Genomic DNA, 23,747 nt, shown 5'->3' with positions numbered 1-23,747 from the left:
GATTTTACATTAGTCTATCTCCATTCATAAAAAGAAATATTTATAATATATGTAATGGAATTCAGTGTGTTTAACTTCACATATATGCCCGATCACGCAAAGCCTCGCGCGAGGAACGAGTCCTGTGCACTGTGACCTCTGCATGACCCACATTTTGAACGGATTTTATTATCGACCATAACATGTATTGAATTACTGCATGCAAGCCCACTGCAGGCCGGCTAGGAATTCCGTGTTCACGAAAAATCAAACAGTGGATCCACCTAAACGTGGTAAGTTGAAGAAATGTAAAATCGTAAACACACTTATTATTATATTTCGTCGGAGAATCGGGGAGAAACTACACAGAAAAAAATCAATCGCTGTCTTTAGGGGTAGGCCAGTCAGTAGCGGCGTGTTGGGGTGCTGAGCTGCTCGGCTTGCCCGCGGGGAGGTGTAAGGTGCTCTTCTGCTCGCGAAGAACAAGCAGTAGATGTCTTCAGCTGTGGTTACCCATCCTTTCCTTACTGACTGCATTAATTAATAGCAACGACCCAAGCCGCAGCAATGTGAAATAAATGCGAAGAAAACATAAAACATTCTCAATCAATAATCAAAACTTCTACTATAGTATTAGTCCAAGCCGGTAGCTAGGGCACAAGATGTAGCATGGTAATATATAGCCGTACAAATTTCCCACTCCTAAATACCACGTGTACTAAAGCTGCACGTACGCATCGCGCCTTCTTGTAATATGCATTTCAAAAACTGAAACAATGCCGTAAAACCGAATAAGGTGCAATGATTAACCGTACTACTTCGACTCAGACGGGCACTCATAATGTAAATTGTTACTAAATGTCGCGGTGCTGAATTTTGACAACTGTATAGACTGCATTTCGGCTTGTATTTACATCCATCTAACCCACACTTGTTAATGTTAATTTTAATGTTAATAATAATAATAATAATATAATAATAATAATAATATCAACCAGGTCAAAAGACGGTACTTCTATTATTCACGAGATATCGGTTGGATCTAGTTACCTCCAGCCCAAATTAAAATTCAGGACAAATGACAATCCTGCATTAATAGCTATGATAATTGATATACATGTAACTTTTATCATGATAATTATAGTTTCACAGTGATATGAAATGCTGAAAATTGTAGACAGACAGTGAACAAGATACCATCAGCAGTCGGAATGGTATTTGCATTTAAATGACATTGAAATGACCTCGCTCTTCGAGACTTTAATGGCACTGTGATCAACAAGTCAGATATGTCAAAAGCAAAGGAAGGCAGTGAAATACGGTATTTTTGTATGGCTGTACTTGTACATACTTTTCATAACATCAAGGTCATCTCACAGTGTGAATTAACAGTTCCCAAGAACACCCCTGAAATTGAATATTCACGATGACATCTACAACCTTTTCCAGAGCTGGAAGAAAAGTCAACTTGTGATGTGCATTGATTGAAGGAACACCATATGAAATGAACTATAAGCCACTTATCAGCAAAAGGCATCATTCTGCCCAAGCACAAACCCCAAAAATTGAGTTTCACACGTGAACTTGAACAAAGGAGTACCAACAAACTGCATTTATGTGAAGGTCAAGGCAGTGCTCAAAACATTCCTCAGGATTTTCAGGTGAGTGGTCCTTCTTATCTCTGGCTATCTGCTGAAATTTGCTCACCATTGCTGTAAACAGCAAGTAGTTTAGTGACAAGAACGTTTGTTGCAGTGTACAGTGTATGTAAAGTACTCTCTCAAAACATTCATGATTGACATTTACATGTCAGTGTTTTGACAATAACTACATTTCTGTACACAGGAACAAGATATTGAAACACGAAATTTTGAGTCCAGAGTTGTTGTGTAGAGCGTCCCTGGAAATATTTTACATTTTTACATTTTTCTTTGTCATTGACTAATGACAAAGAAATATTTTACATTTTTACATTTTTCTTTGTCATTGACTAATGAAGGCCTGTGAAGGATACAGTTTGAGAGTAATAATGTGTAATATACCAGCAAGTACATACATGTAACCCATTCCTAAACCAGCATGCCCTCGTCCTTGTTTCACTCTCGAAACTTCATGTCAAGTCCTTGTGTCACATAGAAAATTATGTTTAAGTCCCTTAATTCTTTCAAACAAAAAAGAAATGTGTGATTTTTAGTACTGGTAGTGTGAAATAACGACCAGATACTAGGCTAGGGTGAATGTACTATTGTAGCATTAGTAAAAAGGACGAAAGGGTTTTGCTGTTTCCTATAATTGGAGCTACCAACATACTGCTCTCAAGACCTTCCATGGTGCAGTTCAAATCATTCTACGTAGCTATCCAAAGATAGTTTCTTGGTTACTAAGGGCAGCATAACAGGCATTTTTTAACAACTGACGTTGTTATAAAGTCTTTTTATGGGTGGAAAAGCAGCACTTCTGTTTTATTAGTCTGATAACTGGTATCTGTCTGCTCACCGAACAAAAGATGCATGCGACAATTCAAGGATCAGTCTTTTGTGTTCACTGGTATTGCTGAGCGTAGCATTTTATTTGCATTCGATTTTACAGCTTGGTCTAAGATAAATTCAAATGCTATGATAGCACATACGGAGCTGAGAATATCTGGTAGGTTTTCCGTGCAGTGTAGAGTATTCTTTTTATATCAAATATTGAATTGTCTTCACAGAATTTGGTATCTGTATAAACTCCCATGTTGTTTCATATATACATGTACTGTATGCACAGGACTGACCCCAAGTAGCTTGGCTTTTATCATGCGTACAGAACGGTTACTGGCTTGCCAATAGTGGACTATTGCATTCACCCCACTGTCTACACGACAGCCTGCCAAAGTATTTTGCTTCAATCTTATGATAGTCTGCTTAAGTTTATTCCTTCATTTACTCTGTTTTGATATTTCTATGCCAACAGACTTGGTGCAAGATTACAGATGCACTTGAAGTTACAAGTGCTAAAATGAACAAGCTCCTTAAATATACTCTATCAATTTTGCCGAATAGACACTCATCGAAATTTGAGCATACTTTGTTCAACTTCAACTTTGCAGTGTTGACTCTGTCATATGACTACAGAGAGAAAAAAAATGCTCTTCCTCATATTCTCTTGCAACTAAAACAGCAGAGATGCTTGTTGAATTTTTATGAACAAGTAAATGTTTCCATTGATTTTAAGACATGAATGCCAAGTCATTTGAGGCGCAGTTCTTCCACCCAAAAACTCATTTCTCTTCCCAGCAAATCTATTCATAAAATAAGATAATAATTTGATAGCAAGAATAGAATCACTGATCAAACACAAAAAATTACAATGTGGTTTAGGTACCAGTATTTTGTATATTTTCGCATAAATTCTTTGTGACGGAGCGTGATATGGGTACACAACAATGAACACCTTAGGGAATGCTGTGTATGTTATTAACATGTCATTTTTACCCCTTAAATTACAAAATTTTCGTGTTTTCATGTTGTTGGTATAAAATATTGCAAAATTGAGACTATTCTACTTTCGACAGACTAGTAACTTTTTTCAAGTTATCTGTACCGGTACGTCAGGTGAGTCAGTGGATGTCAGCATTTTTGTCAGTCAAAGGAAGCAGTGACAGGGATTGTTGAAAAACAAAAAAGATTTTAATTGGTTGTTTGTCCCTATGAGAAGGAAAATGCTTCATTTTGGCTTATTTGTTTTTACACAATATTACAGGACAAAATCTTACTTTTAAAGTTTTAGTCTCAACTATGTTTTATTACTTTTCTTAAAAATTGAGAGCATATTATACTGACGATGTAAGAATTGGTAATGGTGTTGCTGTTGTTGGATACCTAATGTGATACATTGTCTATTTCATGTTTATCTTCGCAAAAATTTATAAAGTGTCCAGGTTCTTTGCTCCCATCCTCTAATACTGACCCTGGAGGTTCCTTCCCATTGAGTTATTTAGTGAGGACGATAGATAGTCCGTCATATTGATGATCCCTAGAAATAATTGTAGTGGTATGGATTAGGGTGGTTCATTAATAGATATGGATTGTTTTCTTTGAAATACTACTCAGATATATCGGGAATGTAGCGATGATAACATTGACGCTATGTTTTACTTCAATTATTTGCAGCTTCACTGTAATGCCTCATGGCTCAATATGCCTTTGTCAGTTTTATGTGTAACATGGCCAGTGGAAAAAGCATTGCCTGTTTGTGTTACATCTCAGTAGGTTGATTCTAGCACAGTTAGTCTACCCATGTGGGGTAGAGTAACTGTGATTCTAGCTATAACTTACGATGGTTTAGCAATGATTTCTTAACCCCCTCCAAAAAAAAACAAAAACAAAAAACCAAAAAAACAAAAACAAAAAACCAAACCAAAAAAACAAGAAAAAAACAAAACAAACAAACCCAAAAAATACTTATTATTAACAGTAGAAATAACTGCCTCACCAACTTGACCTCAAAATAAAGTTTTTTATGTTTTGACTGTTTGATCCAAAAGACATCTGATCTATCAAATTTATGCTACAAAATTATGAAGTTTCTGCAATTTTACCCACAATATTCATTGTTTTGGGAGTCTAAAAAGTGTCTTGAATCCAGTTCCACAGCCAAGGGATTGTACAACTGAGGGATTGTCAGTGTCTGCTTCTAGTCAATGCCCTGGTAGCCTAGACATGTAGTTTAGAATGTCTATGGAATGTCGTGTGCATTGAAATGTTCTCTACCATAGTCAATCCACCATATGGCTTACGAAGAAGTGAGTGGCCATATGCACCAGGGTCCTCAATGTGTGATGACATATGTAAATGAGGGTCAGGGTTCAAGCAGCACACATACTTTTGAGCTAATACAGGATATAGAGTTAATGTTGGCATCTAAGCTGTAAAATATATAAAATATTAAGATCAGTAAATGGGTAGTTCCCAGGGTGTGGATTTATTTCAGGCAGTTTCATCATTCAAATTGTTATTTCTGTGCATTTAATCATACTTACTGTATACAGTAAAGTGCTAAATTTAATACTAAGTTTAATCCATTTTGGATAAAAACCAAATGAAATATTCAACGCAATCAAACTAATGGAAGGAAGACTGTGGAAAATTGCCCTTCTTTAAAGTTGCAAGCATCAACTATAGAAGGCAAGTTTTGTTATTATAAATCTGAGGATGAACATTCCCTCAACAATACCGTTCCTCTTTCCATTTGAAAATATAAATTATTAATATAATGCAATCACAGAAAAGTATAAGACGTTTGAAGTTTTCCTATTCCCCCAGGAGCTGAATCTTTTTAAAATCCATCTATAAAGTATCCTTTTGAGAAAAGGATATCTTCTTGATCATGGCTTTTCTTGTCAATGTATTTTGACCTCGCTAGGAATGTAGTGGTTGGGATTAATCCATCTTTGATGACGTCTTCATAGCTAGGATTTGTACGGCAGATGTTTCCAAGGCAGAGATTTTCCATGACAAGCATTGTCATTTCAGTGCTATTCATATTTTGCCCGGTTGTGATGCAGTAGATGGAGTAATGATGAAATTGGAAATCTAGATATAGCCTCAAACTCTGAGAGTAAATTCACTATCACATATAATAACTAAGGATATTGAGAGCTTTCGTCTCTGTCCTTTTCATAGAAGTGGGATAATGAATGCCAAACCCTCTCATTCTAAAATTCTAGTACTTACCAAACTGTTTTCACGCGGGACACAGGGGAGCTTCCATACAGGGCAAAGGGGTTAAAGCATTCAAGTTCTGTGGTAAAACTTATGTGTGTAAATTTTTTTCCTACAATACTTTTCCAAATAATTTGCCTGTATTTCCCCCATCTTTCTGTGGTTTATGGCAGATCTCCTGGAAAATATAACATTGTTTATTAATGTTCATATTTGGTCAAAAATGGCAGCTGAATGATGCATGGTATAAAAGGGCTATTATTTATTCAAATAAGTCAGGTAGTACGTATAGTGCTACAGAATGGTATTCATCTGTGCAAAGCATGTTTATGAGAATTTTCTCGGTATGCATATCTGACGACAACTACCCAGTGTGGAGAATATTTCAATAGACCTTTGATCTACGAGTACCGGTATATCTGTGAAAAATTATTTCTGTGATCGGTATCCAGTCTACAGCTTTGCCTGTATTGTGTTGGGTGAGTGTCCAACACAACACAATAGATGATGTAACTTGTATCATAGGCCCATTGAATTGCAGTAATTGTTGTATTATACTATGAATCTGTTTACATTGAATTTGGGGTGTACTGCACAGGTTCAAGAATGTAAGCTGGACAAGCAAAGTGAGCTTACATTGCATCAAAAGCATGTTTCTACGTCAAATCGGGCAAGTCAAATCGGGCAAATTGAACAATATCTGTCTCTCACAATTCATCGGGGGGGGGGGGCTGTCAATACATCTCTTCACTCTAATTAATATTCCCTTACCTAAACAGACAATATGTCAAAAATGAAGTAGTTAAACGTTGCTACTGAGATAAATTTTATTTGTAGACATAAATTTCATTGATGCACATCAAATTTTAAGAGACCATGATAGACTAACCGGAACCCTTTCACACGTTGCTCTCATTTATCTAGATCTTTTTGTGGTGCACGAGTTACCCCAAAGATGTTAATCTCGCAACTGTTATCTTTTCAAGCATTATTGAATAAAGAAAATTGACTGATCTGCCTCTTTGAATATGTGCAATGATATTTATTCCCGTTCAAGTGTTATGCAAAGTGGAATCTCATTGAGTGCTTGCAGAATACACATTTAACCAACCATTTCCAAAATATGCTTGTCCCTGCCACTGGGGGCGCACCACAGCAGAGCAGCTGTCTGTAGCCTGCCTGTATATCTAAAATTGTTGTGAAAAACTAACACAGAACAACTGGTTATGGCACGCAGCACAGCCAGCATGTAGCATGGACAGAATAAATAGTCTATGATAGACACTTTTTAAGATAGACTTGACCTGTTGTTACTAGCACTAAGAAAATAACTAGCTAACAAACTATAGCATTTGTAATCCTTTGAGTGCCAAAGTCAATTTCTGTCACCCATATAAAATATACCCCAGTAAATTTTTCAGATTTTTGCCAAAATTTGGATAAAAAGCTCTAGCAAAGGAAGTGTGATGTTCCATCAGTCCAAAATTATCAGGAAAATCAAAGAAAAATTCATTAAAATTGGTAAAATGTTGTACTGAAATTTTCATGGGAAAAAATTACAGCACTCAAAGGGTTAAAATAAGATCAAAATGTGAAGTCAAAATTGTCCTTGCAGTCAATTTAATAGATTCTTTTGGAGAACATTTTGTGGTCATCTACTCAATATGCCAACTACTTTTTGATCAGAAATCCCTGTGTATTGAATTTGAATACATTTATTCAGAGTCTGTTCCCTTAAGATTTGCGAGTCATTCATAAATAAATGAAGTTTACAATTCAGTAACTTGGGAAGACTGACAGACATATTAACTAGGATTTGAATTTCTCTCTGAAAGAGAACGAATCACAACAATTTTGACAGATGTGTAGGTATGAGGTGAAGAAGTCAGTGTGAAAGAGATTTTGTGTTGCATTTATGTTCTTTTGTGTGTAGAGCTACACTTCTTTACATGTGAGTTTTCTTTTTCATTGTTGGTTTTTCCAAGCTGTCAAATCAAAAATGGAAAGACTCGGCTGCATGTTGCTGTGTGAAATGTACTGGTACATTTTGAAGGGGATAATACAGGGAAGGGAATTTGTGGCGAAGATTTATTGACAGTTGAAACTACCCGGTATATATTTACACTTGTGTGGCAAGCTCTAGTATACGGCAAATTAAATGTGAAAAGGGGTCCTTTGAAAATATAATTTGGAAAAAAAAGCAAATTGCCTGTTTCTTTCACAGGCTGTGAATGCTCTTATTGAGAAGGAAGTCGACCCTTCAGGGCAGCAAAGTTCAGTTTTCTGGGCTTGGTGAGCTGACAGCGTCACTGTGGACAGCTATCAGGTAGAGCAGCTGTTCTACCAAGTAATCGTGGGTCTTATTAAACTGCCATTCATTCAGCGGCCGTTTAATCACACCACTGCCCAGTTATCTCAACGCGATGCTAGCCTTGTCAACTTGCCTTCTTCCCCTGGGGGGAAGGAAAATCCATCAGTATCCCTTTGAGAGGTGAGATTAGCACTAAAATTAGCCAGGTATTGGCAGGAACAGTTGACTAAGTGTGCAATTCATATAACCATTAATATTCATTATTGACAAGGAGTCATTACAATTCCATTTGCATACATAAACAATGCGTATCGAATATATGAATGCAATTATTACACACATTTACATATTCATATAATCGCAGTTCAGTAATGTGCCCTGCTGTACTTTGCAACGGACGCTCGTTGCATTTGCAGATTAAATCCAGCTGAGAAACGTTAGCACTTGATTCCGCTAGCTATTTTATTATCTGCTATACTCATTTTCCCAATTTACAGTGCTGAAAATAAAATTTCTGTTTCATCACAAGAATTTTGGAATCAATTTATGCTGTAAAAGTCTGTGATAATATTTTTATTCTTGAATTGTTTTGTGACAGTGATAGTGTTCATTATGTTTGTGGCTGAGGAAATACAGATAATGGCAGTACAGTGTTTCTGATTATGATAGAAACAGTTCAGACATTGTTAAAAACATGAAATTTCACATTTTAAGACATTAGAGTTTCCTGTCACCTTGGAGGCCAGTCCTTAACTGTTTCCATAATTTTAAATACCTTCAGCTGAAAATTCCTGGGAAATCGTCTGGTTGTTCTATATGTACACATGGATTTCTGCAATTTGCTAAAATTTCAGTGGTTATTCAAAACATGTAATTTGTACTGATGTGTTAGGTTTAGTAATGACAAAAAGGTACCCTTCCCTGTCAAACTTTCTTCGACAGATGTCCATGTACTCTTGTATGCTTTACCAATCCGAATCCCAGTATGAAATGTTAGAAGTTCTCAAAAATCTTGGATATACTGTAAAACAAATCTTCGTAGCTAGCATCCTTATTCAGCTAATTTAGCTAAGTGTTTAAATTTGCTATTTAAGATGCCACTAATTTAAACTTTTCCCCATATTTATGGTCAAGATGTCTTTTCAGCTAAATTAAAAACCTGCTGATTGCAATGAAAGTCCAAAATTGCTAAAGAAGCATGCCGCTAATTCAAAGTTGTTTACAGTAGTACTTTGTGTGATTCGTCTTGTGAAAAAAATTGTCGAAAACTTTTAAATTTGATGAATACTTAATGTGTTTTTCATCTGTTCTTTGACGCCCCTGTCCTCCATGATTGTGCAATCATGAAGAGATTCAATTGCATTCATATCATAATTTTCCCTTTGTGTGGCATCTTCACCAGTTGCTATGGCAATGTGGAATCTTTCCTCTGTCACTTCTCTGCTTTTCCTGGTTATCAGATTCCAAGATTCATACACTTAATGTCTCTTTAATGTTGTGACCATGGCAACCTGTAGATTTGAAAGCAATGAGTGGGCAAGATTGCTAGATAGGCAACACAATAGGCCAATTACAAGAGAAGCTTAGTTTTTTACCATGGTCATATATGATATCGCAATATTACAAATGTACCTCCCTAGAAGTTACAAGTTATTTCAATGATTTTCTTCTTTTTGAAGATCATGACAGTAATTTTACTATAGCATGACAGTTACAAACCTCTGCTGTCACAATGTATGATAAATGTCAATTCAGCTATCAGCTACTCATGTTCCAGGAGTTTCTGTTAACAACAAGTATTTTGTTTGCAGACCATTGCCATCTTATATTGAGAATAAGTATGATGTAATAGAAACTTCTAATCCAAGCGAAATTGAAGTTATCCTGTTACATGCGATGAAAAATTCTGGCAAGCCAGCTCTGTAGGGGAGTTTTTAGCTCCGCTGTCAGCAATATGGAGCTATTCAAATAGGTTGATTCCCGTTGTCTGTCGACTGCTAGGTCGCTTGTTGTTCCTATAGAGAGACAAGATGTACATTTTATATGGATGACTGTGATCTCGTTATGGCCTGGCCAGTTATTTTGAAATTAGCTGGTAATTTTCAATGAGAGTGAAGCTATCAGTAACATGGAGCTATTCAAATACTGGTAGGTTGATACCCGTCGTCCGTCGACTGCTAGGTCGCTTATTGTTCCTACAGAGAGACAAGATGCACATTTTATATGGATGACTGTGCTCTCATTATGGCCTGGCCAGTTATTTTGAAATTAGTTTGTAATTTGCACTGAGAGTGAAGATATTTGTTGTAGTTGGCTGGATTAAATGATGAAGTAACTCATTTGCATTTTCAGCGAATACAAAGACAGCTTTTGAGACTTTTTACTAAATTGTATCAACTTTTGTATCAAAGGCCTGCTCAGTATCCGCAATTCTTGACAAGTTTTTGGGTTTTTGTTCCATGTGTCAGCAGCGCTTTATGGTCTACTTCCCACAGCGTGTTGAGAATACCCAGTAACGGTACTCAGCTTGTCAGCGCTGCCTGTTTACCATACACCAGTATGTGTGTTCTGCATTGTAAGGTCAAAGTGAGGTCAGGACTTGAATTCAGTCATCGACAAGAACAATGCACGTCCCACAATACTAGCTCAAACCAAAGACTGGATATTTCAAAAAGGCTAAGAAAGTAGACCAAGAAGTTGTAGTTGATGTTTTAAACAAAACACTGAAAAAATTGTCGTTATAGCGACATAATTTACACACACTGTACAGTAGCTTCAATAAAGTATGCCAATGCGAAACACAATACTGTTAAAATGGTTGTTATATGGATGTGTCCAAGTGAAAACCTTTACCAGTAAATAATAAAAATGATATAAAACTCTAGGGTGAAGTTCTATCAGCAAGGCTGTATCATTTTTGACATATACATTTAATTCTACAAATAACTTACACTTTTACAAGTCTCTGCTGTAACACTTGTATTCTCTCCATGACGTCCATCGCATCAGACCGAAAGAATATGATGACACTTTCTTATTTGTTGAAATTGCCATGGAAATCGCCATGGGAATGAAATCGCTATGGAAATGAACAGATGTTTAATATATGACTGGGATTCTGTAGGCAGAATTGGATGCTTTGAGACCTTTTGCAAAATTTTGATGAAAGATTTTTATTTATTCATTCAAACCAACAAGTTGCATTGGTGTTTATTTTAGGTTTGTATGAGTAATACACTTTTACTGTATTGTACAATCGCATTCCGTGATGGAAAAACCTTAATACCAGTTTAAAAAATTCTGTAAATATCTTCTTATTGCAGAAAACCAGCATAGCTTTCACTGATGTTTTTATCATACATACCAGTTTGAAGTTGAATGTAAGAGCAATGAATATGTCTCTGTCTGTGTGTTATTTCAAAATGAAAATTAAATGTCTAGAAAAACATTGATTTTTTTCCCTATGACATAGTGGCTGTCATGTACCCTACCTGAGTGTACTGTACAATCAGTTTTACCGTATGTTTGTGTCTACTGGGGTAGTGTATTATTGCCCTTTTGGTAATCAAAGCATGATTTTTTTTATGATGCACAGTACAGTTAACGTTAAATTTGCAGACTTAGACTTAATCACAAATTTATGGTAAGAGAATTTTCAGCCATTCCCTTTGAAATGCTGAATAAAATTCAGGGTTCATCGTGCAAATTTGGTAATAAAGAGAAAAAAATTACTTAATTATTAAGTAATTTCTTTCTATGCTTACCTCTGTACTTACTCTTAGAATTCAAAATTGCTGCCAACCGTGTGTTCGCCATTGGGAAAAATTCAAATTTTTGATTCTTACAAAAATAATGCGGTGCAAATTTTATTTACTCCATGAGCTTCATGAAAAGCCCCAACAAGTGGTAGACCGAAAAAAGGATTGTAAAAGTTTGAGAATCCAAATGTCCCTGATCTGCATTCAACCTTAAAACAGCAGTTGATGTTAATCTAATGTCTATAGTGTAATAAATGAGTACATGCATGTGTTTTTTCATATTGCATGACACTTGCTTTGAACTTGCAGGTTCAGTTCCCTCACTTAAAGTTGCAATATGGATCAGAATTGACCTTCATATTTCGAAGATTTAACTTTATAGAAAAAATCACAGCAATTTCATTTGCAGATTCTACCATTAACAGGAACACGGGGATGGCTCTAATTTGAGTAAATTGGTTTAATTACCGAATAAATTGCTGTTTTGGTACGTACTGTTTGCGAGAGTAAAGCACAGAATTTGAAACGTCATTTTAACTATTTGAATATGTACGCATGCGTATTTGGTGCATGGTAACGGTTTGCGAAATTGCAACACCGTGTCAACATGACTAGCTAGCCTTCCCACGGGCGAGCGGTCGGGTCTCTGCCCGCGCCCTAGGTCTCTGCTTACTGATTCAGTCTACTAAAAATGGAAGAAATTAGGCAAAAATGTCGGCAAAATAAATATTGTTTGGTCTGATGGAAAGATGGAACCAGAAAAAAGAGTGACACGCGACCACAGGTGTCCGGAGTTGCCGGTGTAAATGTACACCGGCAACTCCGGACACCTGTGCACGCGACTACTGCACCACGTCGAGGAGGCAGACTGTCACGGTGTATACAGTTTCTCGCGAAAACACCAACGTCGCCACTGTGTGATGATAAACTTCGCTAGCCAGCAGTGTTTCCTCGGGCAACACCGACCTACCAACATCGTGCGGACCCTATTATTTGTAATGTGAACCGGGCCGTAGTCCCTCCGCAAGGAAATAACTTAGAACTGTTAGAATTCATTGATAATCTATTATCCTTCAGGTCAAATATGCATTTTTCGGAAACAAAGAAAAACTGCAGTCTCCATCATTAATAATCACAGGCTCTAGAGTCAATGCAGGCGAACCGCTAGCCGTCACTGATACAATAAAAATCAATTGTATCAGTGACGGCTAGCGGTTTGCCTGCATTGACTCTAGAGCCTGTGTTAAGGGACGGACCATTAGATCTTGGGAGGGGGTGGTCAAAAACAGAAAAAAAAAATTTTCAGAGCAAAAAGTTAGGAAAAAAGAAAATCTTCAAACTAGTTTGCAAAATAAAAAAAAATAAATCAGAAGACAAAGGCGAAAAAAAAAATCTGCAAAAGTCTTTAAAATTTTGAAATTTTTTTAGATTTTACCGACAGAAAGCAACTTTCTGTATTTTTTAGTACATCCTCCAGGCACATTTTTAATTGTAATTTATACATTTAGAGTGACTGTATCCCTTATACTGGAAGTTGTGATTATCTTAGCTTTTCAGGACTTTTGTATTCTGATCACTTGAAAATTATGAAATTATAGAGCCTGTTTTCTACTTGTTTCCTGCGTACAAACCAAGCAGGTACACTAGGTAAAACATTGAAACTATGGTATGGTTGTCAAGACAGAAAGTTGTATTTGCCTTTTAAGATCAAGGTAAACAGATGCAGGCTACATCAGTTTCATTTTTTCACAGCATTTTATTGCAATGATGAATGCAAGAATGGGTGAACAAGTAGAAACACGTCAATAATGATAAAACAACATATCAAGTCATTATGTATTATTTTGCTTTTAAAAGGCATTTTCAATTCTTTTTTCTCAAAAAACAGCCTCAAAAAACAACAGCAACACATGTTTTAACATTCAACAATACACTACGTAGAATGCCATCTATCCAACAAATCCCAACACAAAAACACACAAAAGGGTTGAACTTTGAAAGTTTCTCGATAGCAAATACTGAATAAATCTGCATGAATAATCGTTTTTTGTGTAGCAAATTTCAAAGAAATTGGACAAGCCCTTTCAGAGAATACAGATTTTTTGACCATGAATGGCATAAATTGCCCTAAAAAGACAAATATTGAAATTTCAACACATCTATACACATCCAATCAATTTGGACATGCTGTTACAGCGAAATAGATGTTTTGATCAAAAAAGTGCATCAATTGCTCTAAAAACACAAATATGCAAATTTAACTATATTATTTAGCTTTTTTTAGCTTCTCAGCTTGTCAAAATCAATTGTAAATCATGAGATATGCATGATGTTTGGTGGGGTGAATGTAGGCATTTCACCACGCAGTAGAAAGGGAAGCCAGGAAACCAAAATAGTCAATTTTCAAAACTTATAGGAAGCTACTGAGGAGCAAGAAGACCATGTTTCAGAGGAAGGTGTAATATCCGAAAAAAAATGCTCCCAAAGTGCCACCAAATAACACCTTTTTTATCTCTATTTTTCAAAAGCTCCAACGGCAGGAGGGGGACACCCCCTCCTGACCACCCCCCCGCAAAAATACTCCCAAAGTGCCACCAAATAACACCTTTTTTATCTCTATTTTCAAAAGCTCCAATGGCAGGAGGGACACCCCTCCTGACCACCCCCCCGCAAAATACTCCCCAAGTGCCACCAAATAACACCATTTTAATCTCTATTTTTCAAAAGCTCCAACAGCAGGAGGGGGACACCCTTTCCTGACCTCCCCCCCGCAAAAATACTCCCCAAGTGCCACCAAATAACACCATTTTAATCTCTATTTTTCAAAAGCTCCAACAGCAGGAGGGGGACACCCCTCTCCTGACCACCCCCCTGCAAAAATACTCCCCAAGTGCCACCAAATAACACCATTTTAATCTCTATTTTTCAAAAGCTCCAACAGCAGGAGGGGGACACCCCCTCCTGACCACCCCCCCGCAAAAATACTCCCCAAGTGCCACCAAATAACACCATTTTAATCTCTATTTTTCAAAAGCTCCAACAGCAGGAGGGGGACACCCCCCTCCTGACCTCCCCCCGCAAAAATACTCCCCAAGTGCCACCAAATAACACCATTTTAATCTCTATTTTTCAAAAGCTCCAACAGCAGCAAGGGGACACCCCTCTCCTGACCACCCCCCGCAAAAATACTACCCAAGTGCCACCAAATAACACCATTTTAATCTCTATTTTTCAAAAGCTCCAACAGCAGGAGGGGGACACCCCCTCCTGACCACCCCCCTGCAAAAATACTCCCCAAGTGCCACCAAATAACACCATTTTAATCTCTATTTTTCAAAAGCTCCAACGGCAGGAGGGGGACACCCCCTCCTGACCTCCCCCCGCAAAAATACTCCCCAAGTGCCACCAAATAACACCATTTTAATCTCTATTTTTCAAAAGCTCCAACAGCAGCAAGGGGACACCCCTCTCCTGACCTCTTCCCCCCCCCCCCCCCCCCCCCCCCCCCCGTGACCACTTCGTGGCCGCTTGTGGTGCTTGGCACCACATCTTTGCCCTCTTTATCTTCAGACAGCGACGAACTAAAAAAAAATTATAAATCTGAAAATTTACTCTGAAAAAAAAAATTTGCACAGCCAATCTCAATTGGAAAAAAAAAATTTCAGAAATTTATAATAGTAAAAAAAAAATTTTCACAATTTCATTGTGACCACCCCCCCCTCCCAAGGTCTAATGGTCCATCCCTAATAATGGCATGGTCTCATTAACGACGCGTCGATCGACGCGCTGAGCGCTGACATGGCCATGCAAGACCAGACTCAGGCCTCTGAGTAAGACAGTTGCTGAACTTCTGCAGTGGTGGATGATACTGAAGTGGGCAAAGCTTTCAAATAAATATAGCGTGCAGATACCTCGCCTTTTAATATGAAAAATGTAACAACATGCAACGGGGAAAGGATTGCGGAAACGCTGTCAGGCACGTACACAGTACACAGTAGGTGCACACGGCGTGGCACTGACATACATGTATATGGGCGAGAAAAATCAATCACACGATCTTTTGTAGAGCTGTACTTTATCATATCGATATACCCATATTTCTGAAATATATTGTGATGCTACCAAAGTTAGGTAAAAGGGCAAAATTTACAATGATTAGGGCCTATATGTCAAGTTCTGTCATCGTGTCAACATCGCCCCTCCAATGTGCACTCTATGGAGACGTCATCACTCTTGGTGGTACTTGTCACGTGCACAGCAGAAAATGCCAATGTTTTTGTTTTGAAAGTTTGTTTACAAAACAGCTTTTCTAGGCGGCCGAAACGTATCAAAATGAACGTGTTTGTGTACCGGGATTGGTAAGAGGCTTAGCTAAGAAGAGTACTTCAACGTAGTATGTTCCATTTGCTTTAGTTTTACGAAAAAAAATCGACAATTTTGATCCATATTGCAACTTTAACATTGTTAGGTGCAAGTAACGTGATCAAAACTGCCACTGTGTGAAAATCAGTTTTGTGTCTAAATTGAATCCAGCAAGCAATTTTTGCTCAACCAATGTCATACATGTATTTGTCACATACGCTCGAGAATTACAATTTACCTCTGCTTCCTCATGCCACAAGTGTTAACAAGCAGAAAGCAATAATAAAATTCTGAAAATTCTGTTTTACAATAACACTATTAATTTTAGGGTTCATAGTTTGAACTGGATGAAAGAAGTTTCTCTCTCAGTGACACATGAAATTTCTTTTTTAAACTGAATATTTCATGGTTTGAGATATCAAGCGTGGGTGAATATTGCCTTTGCAGGAATTGACAGTTTCAGTCTTTTGTCCTTTATTTGGCGTTCTTTATGCGTTACGGTTTATTGATATTGTGGTAATATTATTTCACGATGAAAGGGTTTGTTGTCTCGGTACTCCAATGAATGCCTACTGCCAACGCAATGAGTGAGTGTATACATTTCACACATTCATGTCTGTTCTAGAAAAGTTAGAATGTCTTTTAATAATAATATCACGAATGTACTAGCTAACGTTGACATCAGTCTCGGCTGGTATGTGAATGAATCTTCTTAAATTAAATGTGGTATTCAGGGAACTGTATACATTTAATAACAGCTGTTGTATCATCTTGAAAAGATCTTGAAAAAATCTTTCAAACATGTCCATATGTCGCTGCATACCGGTAGAGATTTGGCTCAGATACAAAGTATGCAAGATTCCTTATCCAAGGAATAATACAACTGCAAGAATGTTGCAGATTTCTACGCCCTGAAGCTTGTGTACCTGGGCTCTTTTGTAAAACAAACCTAATATATTAATGCACAGAGCCGATCCTGTCGTCGATGAGCGGTTCTATTGGCGGTAGCTGCCGTTGCCTGGCAACTTAATTGCATCAGTGCTGCGGGCATCTGGGAGATTGATCAGTTTTTTCTTAAAGATCTTTACTGGAATTAGTCAGTCACATTGTCAGTGTCACGCAGCAAGGTGGTGGTACAGCATATTTTGACGTCACCTAGCATTTCTGATCCAAAAAAAAAATTGACTTCAGATGTGTTTTGTGGAGAAGACTCCGTTTAGTGAGAGTTTGTTACTCATGATGTGTGCTTAGGTGGGGATGTCGACAGATGAATTCTCAGAGAAAGCTATTCCAACATGCATTTGATGAAGGTAAGATCCTCAATACTGGTTTCTTCTTAATGAAACACAACTTTCTATCATTTCCAGGTATATTTCCACCGTCATAACATTGTTGTAATTTTTTTTTTCCTGCGATTTGAATCTTAAATGGGAGACTTAGGTTGGAATTGATCAGAACTTCACAATGCGGCAAGTGTAGGTGAAATACAGTACAAATTCTTTTGCTTTGACTTTTTTCAAATCATAAACTATTCAAGAGAAGCTTGATGTAAAAGTAACGGTATCTTTATTTTCCCAGTGACTGATGAAGACGAACGCATCATTGCATGTAAATAAAGCAAATGGAGATTTTTTGTTCAGAAGATGTATTCTGCCTTTCTTAATCTTTCATGTTGTATCTCAGTATGAATATTTCAGAAGGCTGAAGGAAAGTTGTCGCTTACATTTATGTGGAAGAGTGTCCCCTATTCCCTGTTTTCTTTAATTCAAATATTGTACGTTCATGGTTTTTGTAAGTAGTGGACTGATTCAGGCAGAATCCTTTTAGTATTAACTTAAAAGTATATTTGCCTGCAATAAGAGTCAACTTTCCATTTTGGTGTAGCAACTTAGTGAAAGATTCCATAAACTGAGCTCAAAGCAGCAGACGGCAGGTCAAAGGGGGAAAAATTGGCAGATTAAAAAAGTAAAGCAAGGAACTGACTGATTAAATTTTTAAAATGTTATTTGTGTCTTGTTGAGTCTAAGCCAGTGGAGTGGTAAGTTTTTTATCTGTCTTTGTGGAATATCTGAATATTTGAGAATTCTTCCAGGCTTCAAATGCATGATAGCTGTACTGTGAATTCTTTCTCATGATAGCTGTACTGTGATATACCCATGCACTGTTACACGTAGAACACACAGGGTAATTGTATGGTGCTGTATTCCACATGCGCACTTGTATTCATGCAGGATGTGTTCTTCAGCCGATTTCGGGAGTTGACTGCTGCATATGTCAGAACATTTACTTAGAAATTCCCAGGAGAGGTCATTTACGTGCACATACCGGTACAGGTGCTGTCCATGTTTTGCTACCCCAGAGGGCACAAGATCTGGGAAGCTTTTTTCTTGCCGACATTTCCAGACTTGTAAATACCTACTTGTCGTCCGTTGTCTATGTACATCACTGGTATATGCTTGAGAAAGATAACTTGATGTTGCATTTTCCCCAAAAATGATTGTTTTTCATGTGGTTATAAAAACTTAAAGGGGTAGCTGTAACTTTTGATTATTTTTTTCATGTTTGTTTTGGATGTCAATCGCAAATTTTTTGTTCTACTCCAAAAGCATGATGGAAACACCAACTACTAGTATTTAGCTTGTCGACACAGGGTCTGTACATATACATTTTTGTTAACATTGTACTGTTATTATTTACATTTGACTTGTAGTCTTGATTAGAATTCACTTGTCAACAATAACAATGCAGTCTACACCTACACATGTACAAAGTGGTAAGCTCAATACTGTCTCTCAACATGCTTTTGGGAGTACCCTGCAGAACAAGAAATTGTAGTTGATATTTAAAACAAAAAATAGTATACAAATCATCCAAAATTACATCTGCTGACCCTCTAAAGAAAATCTTGACACCCAGTGTGTGTATGTATGTGTGTCACACATGAACTTGATCAGAGTCATCAAGTATAGTTTACTCTACATAACGTTGAGTCTTTGATGGAAACTTTCAATTGTTTTACAGTGTCAGGTGATTTTTTCACAAAAGCAGGATTATTTCAAACCAAAATAATTCTGAAATATAACACAGTGTGACAGTGAGCCTGTGATTGTGAGTGTGCAGTCGGTTGAACTTGAATAGTCAAAGTGAAAGGAACTTGTGTGAAGATGTCAGGAAAGCTGTATTTCAGTCCAGTCAGGGTCTTTCACATTTTTTCCGGTTTGAAAGTACTGATTGTGTCAATTTTGAACAGAAAAGTCCTAGTCCGTGTTTCTACTGTTGTTAAACTTGTACTTCAGGGTAAGGTGTCCGATTCCTTAAATTGCAAAATGTAATATCAAAAGTTGTGCCCAATTGTCATGAAAAATTGCAGAGTTTGGGAACGATCATCTACTGAGGCGATGAAATGTTCTACCGGTCATGTTGTTGATGGCCAGGTATCGCCATGGTAGTTTAGAATTTTCAGCAGCAGTGTGCTTTCACATTTTCCTTGACAACGTTAACCCTTTGAGCACCAAAATCTATTTTTGTACCCTTTATAAAATAAACCCCAGTCAATTTTTCTCAGATTGTCAAAATTTTGAGAAAAAGCTGTAGCCAAGGAAATGTGATGTCCATTTAGTCCAAAATTATCAAAAAATACAGAAAAATTCATGAAAATTGGTAAAATTTCGCACTAAAATTTTTGGCGGGAGAAAGTTATAGCGCTCAAAGGGTTAAAGTTTCTCATCTAGTTCTGTTTTATTTGTACTTAGACAAGAAAACGAAGAATATGATTTATTTGTGGCTGTTCTAAAGTTCCTCCTTAGATTTTAGTTTGAGCCAGGTCTGCCTGTAACCATTGCCTATGAATGTCACTTTAATTTTTGGAAAACCTTTTTACCAGAAAAATGTCCTCATAAGTATGACATTTTAAGGTCGTAGTTGTCAATCACCTATTCTGTTAGGTTTCTGTGTACTGGTACATATTGCATATCGACAAAAATCATTGGACAGCTTCAGTTCCGTGGCTATTAATAGACTTCAGTAATGCACTGACGTTAAAAGAATCAATTGTTCGGACTTCTGATGTTTGCCAGTAGTAGCTACATACAAGTGCACTTTATGTCGATAATTGCGGGGCGGATAATGGTTTTCTGACAGTACTGTTTCCACAAGTAAATGTTTCCGTCAGGAACGGGGGAATTAGTCACCAGAATCTGTAAATTAATTCTTTGTATTAGCTCCTTGTAGTGCTAATCAGAAAAAATGATGATTGTGTATATTCTTGGAAAAATCTTCGACAAGAATGTCTGCATTGTTGTCAATATATAGCAAGGCATGTCAAAATTTGTCCAACTTTTGCATGAATGCATCAGTCAACAGAATACAAAAGAAAGAGAGAGTGAATTATCGAAGAGAGATGACGTTTCTTTTGATGAAAAGTTATGATAAAAAGAGACACCTAATGGGACTTAATTGAAGGAGGCAGATTTTTGAATAAATTGTTTACTCTGGTGTTGTGAGGTTTTCTGTGAAAATTTGCAATGATAATAATTCACATACGTGTGAAGCTGTTACAAATATATAGAAAATCACAATTGGTTCATGAGGCAACAATTTTTCGTCTAACATGGCAGAGAAAATTTCACTGATTTTAAATTGAAATTGTGTATCGGTATTATGTCATTGTCATTAAAAATCTTTGGAAAAAAACGCTGCTTCTCATCATGGTTTTTTTCAAAATTTTTCATGCATCAAAGTAACAACACTCATTTTTTCTCCTCTCCAATTTAACAGTTTCTGCCTCCACATACAGTAATACTCTGGTTTCTTTACACATGTTTAATAGTCTTCTTGATCATTGCTAGGTCTGTATGCAAATGACATACGTTTCACCACAGCGTGCTGAGAAAGTTTGGTAATGTTTTCCAATTTTGCACAAACTCAAATGTTGAAGTTACAGCAACTCACATTTATGTCCTTTATCACAGATCTAAATAATGCACATTAACCATACTGGAAACAATGCCATTTATTTCTCTGACCTGGCAAAGTTGTCTGAATATGGTTCTAAAAAAATTTGCAGACTTTGATCAACAGCAGCCATGGTTGAATTAAAGCCCCATTTACCGGTAGCTGTGACGTTTTCACAGCTACTGGATGGATTTTCCACTGGTTTTGATCTCTTTGTAAAACACAGTTCCTGTTCAAAAGTAATATTGAATAAAATGCCTCATGTTCAATACGAGTTTAGTATGTATGATGCTATTGTTAACAACTTGAATTTTACATTTTTGTTGAATACTTTCTCAAAAATGATAGTGTGAAAAGCTAATCTTTTGAATTTCAACGTGCTTTTATAAACGGGGAGAAAAAAGTTACAGGAAAAAACCCAAAAATATCATCAAAAATTGCAGTTACTGTCCCTGTACCCAGAATTCAAGCTTCTCTGACGTGGATCTTTGGACATAATCACATAAATCAGCTATTTTCCAATGGCTTGGAAAAGTGTGAACATGTTTTATATCCAAAATATGATAAATAAGTATCCAGGAGCAGAAATGATAATAAATGAATAACTGCCTAGCATTTATTATTCTCCTTTTTTCTTAAAAAAACCATGATCTCATGCATGTTCCTGTTTATGAAATACACATTACTCAGTGTGTTTTATTTTGGTTGGGAGTCAAGATATTTATTATGAAGTGATCGTGTCCCATTTCCAGTGATTATTAAAGTCGGCATTCAATAATGCAGTACGTGAGGATTTTTTATCATTTTGGGTACAGTTGGAATGCTTCAGGTAAGTGAAGCTTTGGACATATTAGTGCCACTACCGGTACATCAGTGTTACCCTCCACGTTTGACCATGCCAACCACCTTCTTCCAATTTCTCTGTGGTGTTGCGGGCTAATTGTCAACTGTTTATCAGGCAGATATATATACTTGTACAACATACGACCGGCAGTAGCAATTCTTCAACTGAACTCGTCTAAATTAAATTTTGATGTGGTGGGATCTCCTCTGTACTGGCGGTTGTATTAATGTAGTCCTTGATTAGGTGATTTGCAATTGTACGGTACAGGCTAGAGATAACGAGGTTATCATTGGGAATTCAAATTGCAATGGTACGTGGCCTAGCTGCCGTAGATGCATGTTACCATCAGCCGCGATGTTTTAAGCATTTGGCGAAGTTTGCAGAGCTGAGGTGATATGTGAAGGATGCCGTGAGGAAATTGAACAACAGAAATTAGCTTGTTTCTTGTACAATGATGATACATAGCCAGTCGCTGGTGTGTTTTTACTGGAATATTTGCGCAGTGAATGAAGTTTGTACTGCGCTAATGAAAAGCTTGTATCCTTTGTATCTTATTATTAGCAATCCTGTATTGGCCTCGATTGAAAGAGAAATTCATTTGGCCATGCCAGTGTATGCATACTTGCTGGATGACAGCAATGTGTGGTGTAGTGTTTGTGTGTTTGGGGTGCTGAAATTCGATAAATACAGTTGCATTTGCCTGTTTGAAAAAATTTCATTTGGATGTGTGTAGGAGTCTTTTTTATAAGTTGGCAATTCCGAATCCATGGTAACCTGGTGTACAGAGGATTCACCTAGCTCTGCATGGCAGGGCTGTGTGTTACCGGCGTTATACGGCCTCCCACGGCCGTATGACGCCGGTAACACACAGCCCTGCCATGCAGAGCTAAGGATTCACCCAACCATGTTTCTTTAACCCTCAATTGACAGATAGTATCACATCCCCATCTGCCAAGTTAGTAAAAGGCGGTATTGAGCCAAAACCATATGTATTTTCACCACTTGGCTTGGTATGTTATAGCAGCTTTAGGCTGTAAAAATCATGTTTACAGTATCTCTGTCTTCAGTGACCTTCAAATCTTCAATGCACAATATGGGACATGTTTTGCTTTACAATAGTTTAAACCAACTTGACCTGATGGTGAAATATGAACTTGGCAGGAAAAGGGTTCAAAGTAAAATTTTGTTAAAATAGTGCCAATCAAATCATAATGGCAATACTAAAGCTTACACTTTGTCAGTTTCACCTTTGTAGCAGTTTGATGTGGTATATCTGAAAATGGAATGCAAAAAAGAGTTAAAGAAAGGAAGAAAAAAATGACAAATGGTAAATGGTCAGCTTCTTTCAGAATTGCACTTTTACACTATCGCTGTTAAATTCTGCAAGTCATTTGTATAAGAAGGGTTCATTGATCCATAAGTGCAATTCTAAGAAAGTAACGTCTCTTCCACATGTCAATTTCAGGGAATGATTTGGAAATTTGTAATTTTCCTGCCGAAGCTACATCAATATGGTTTGAATATTTCAGAAAATAATCACAAGAAAGTAACGTCTTTTCTGATCAAAGTATTAACTATCATATGACTGTGTGTAGTTTCAGTATTTTTGTCATAGAGCAAATCTGGTATATGTGTCGGCTACGGTAGAGTAAGTTTGTGGTCAGCCCAATCAAGGCAGGAAATACGACTACCGCAGCCACTAGTGGCACAACATCGTCTTCTATTTTCTGATACACTTTTTCTGTCTTCAAATTAAATCCTGCAGAGATCACGACATAATCGACCCGGAGATGGAACGAATAATTTCGTTTGCTCTCCGGTTGTCGCCCGCGAGAATC

The 23,747-nt window shown here is 37.1% G+C and overlaps 1 protein-coding gene across 1 annotated transcript in view; it reads left to right on the top strand.

Annotated features, from left to right (window-relative positions):
• The first annotated feature begins 119 nt into the window (after positions 1-119).
• LOC139143436 (N-acetylglutamate synthase, mitochondrial-like) overlaps positions 120-23,747 on the top strand; it is a 49,695-nt gene continuing 26,067 nt past the window's right edge. Inside the window, exons 1-2 of the mRNA XM_070713747.1 lie at positions 120-272; positions 1,429-1,640. The gene's annotated coding sequence lies outside the window, so the exon portion shown is untranslated. The remainder of the gene's footprint in view (positions 273-1,428; positions 1,641-23,747) is intronic.

Source organism: Ptychodera flava, chromosome 11 (genome assembly GCF_041260155.1).
Source record: "Ptychodera flava strain L36383 chromosome 11, AS_Pfla_20210202, whole genome shotgun sequence".
Taxonomy (NCBI): domain Eukaryota; kingdom Metazoa; phylum Hemichordata; class Enteropneusta; family Ptychoderidae; genus Ptychodera; species Ptychodera flava.
Note: the sequence above shows the minus strand (reverse complement) of the source record. Positions and strands in the feature narration are given on the sequence as shown.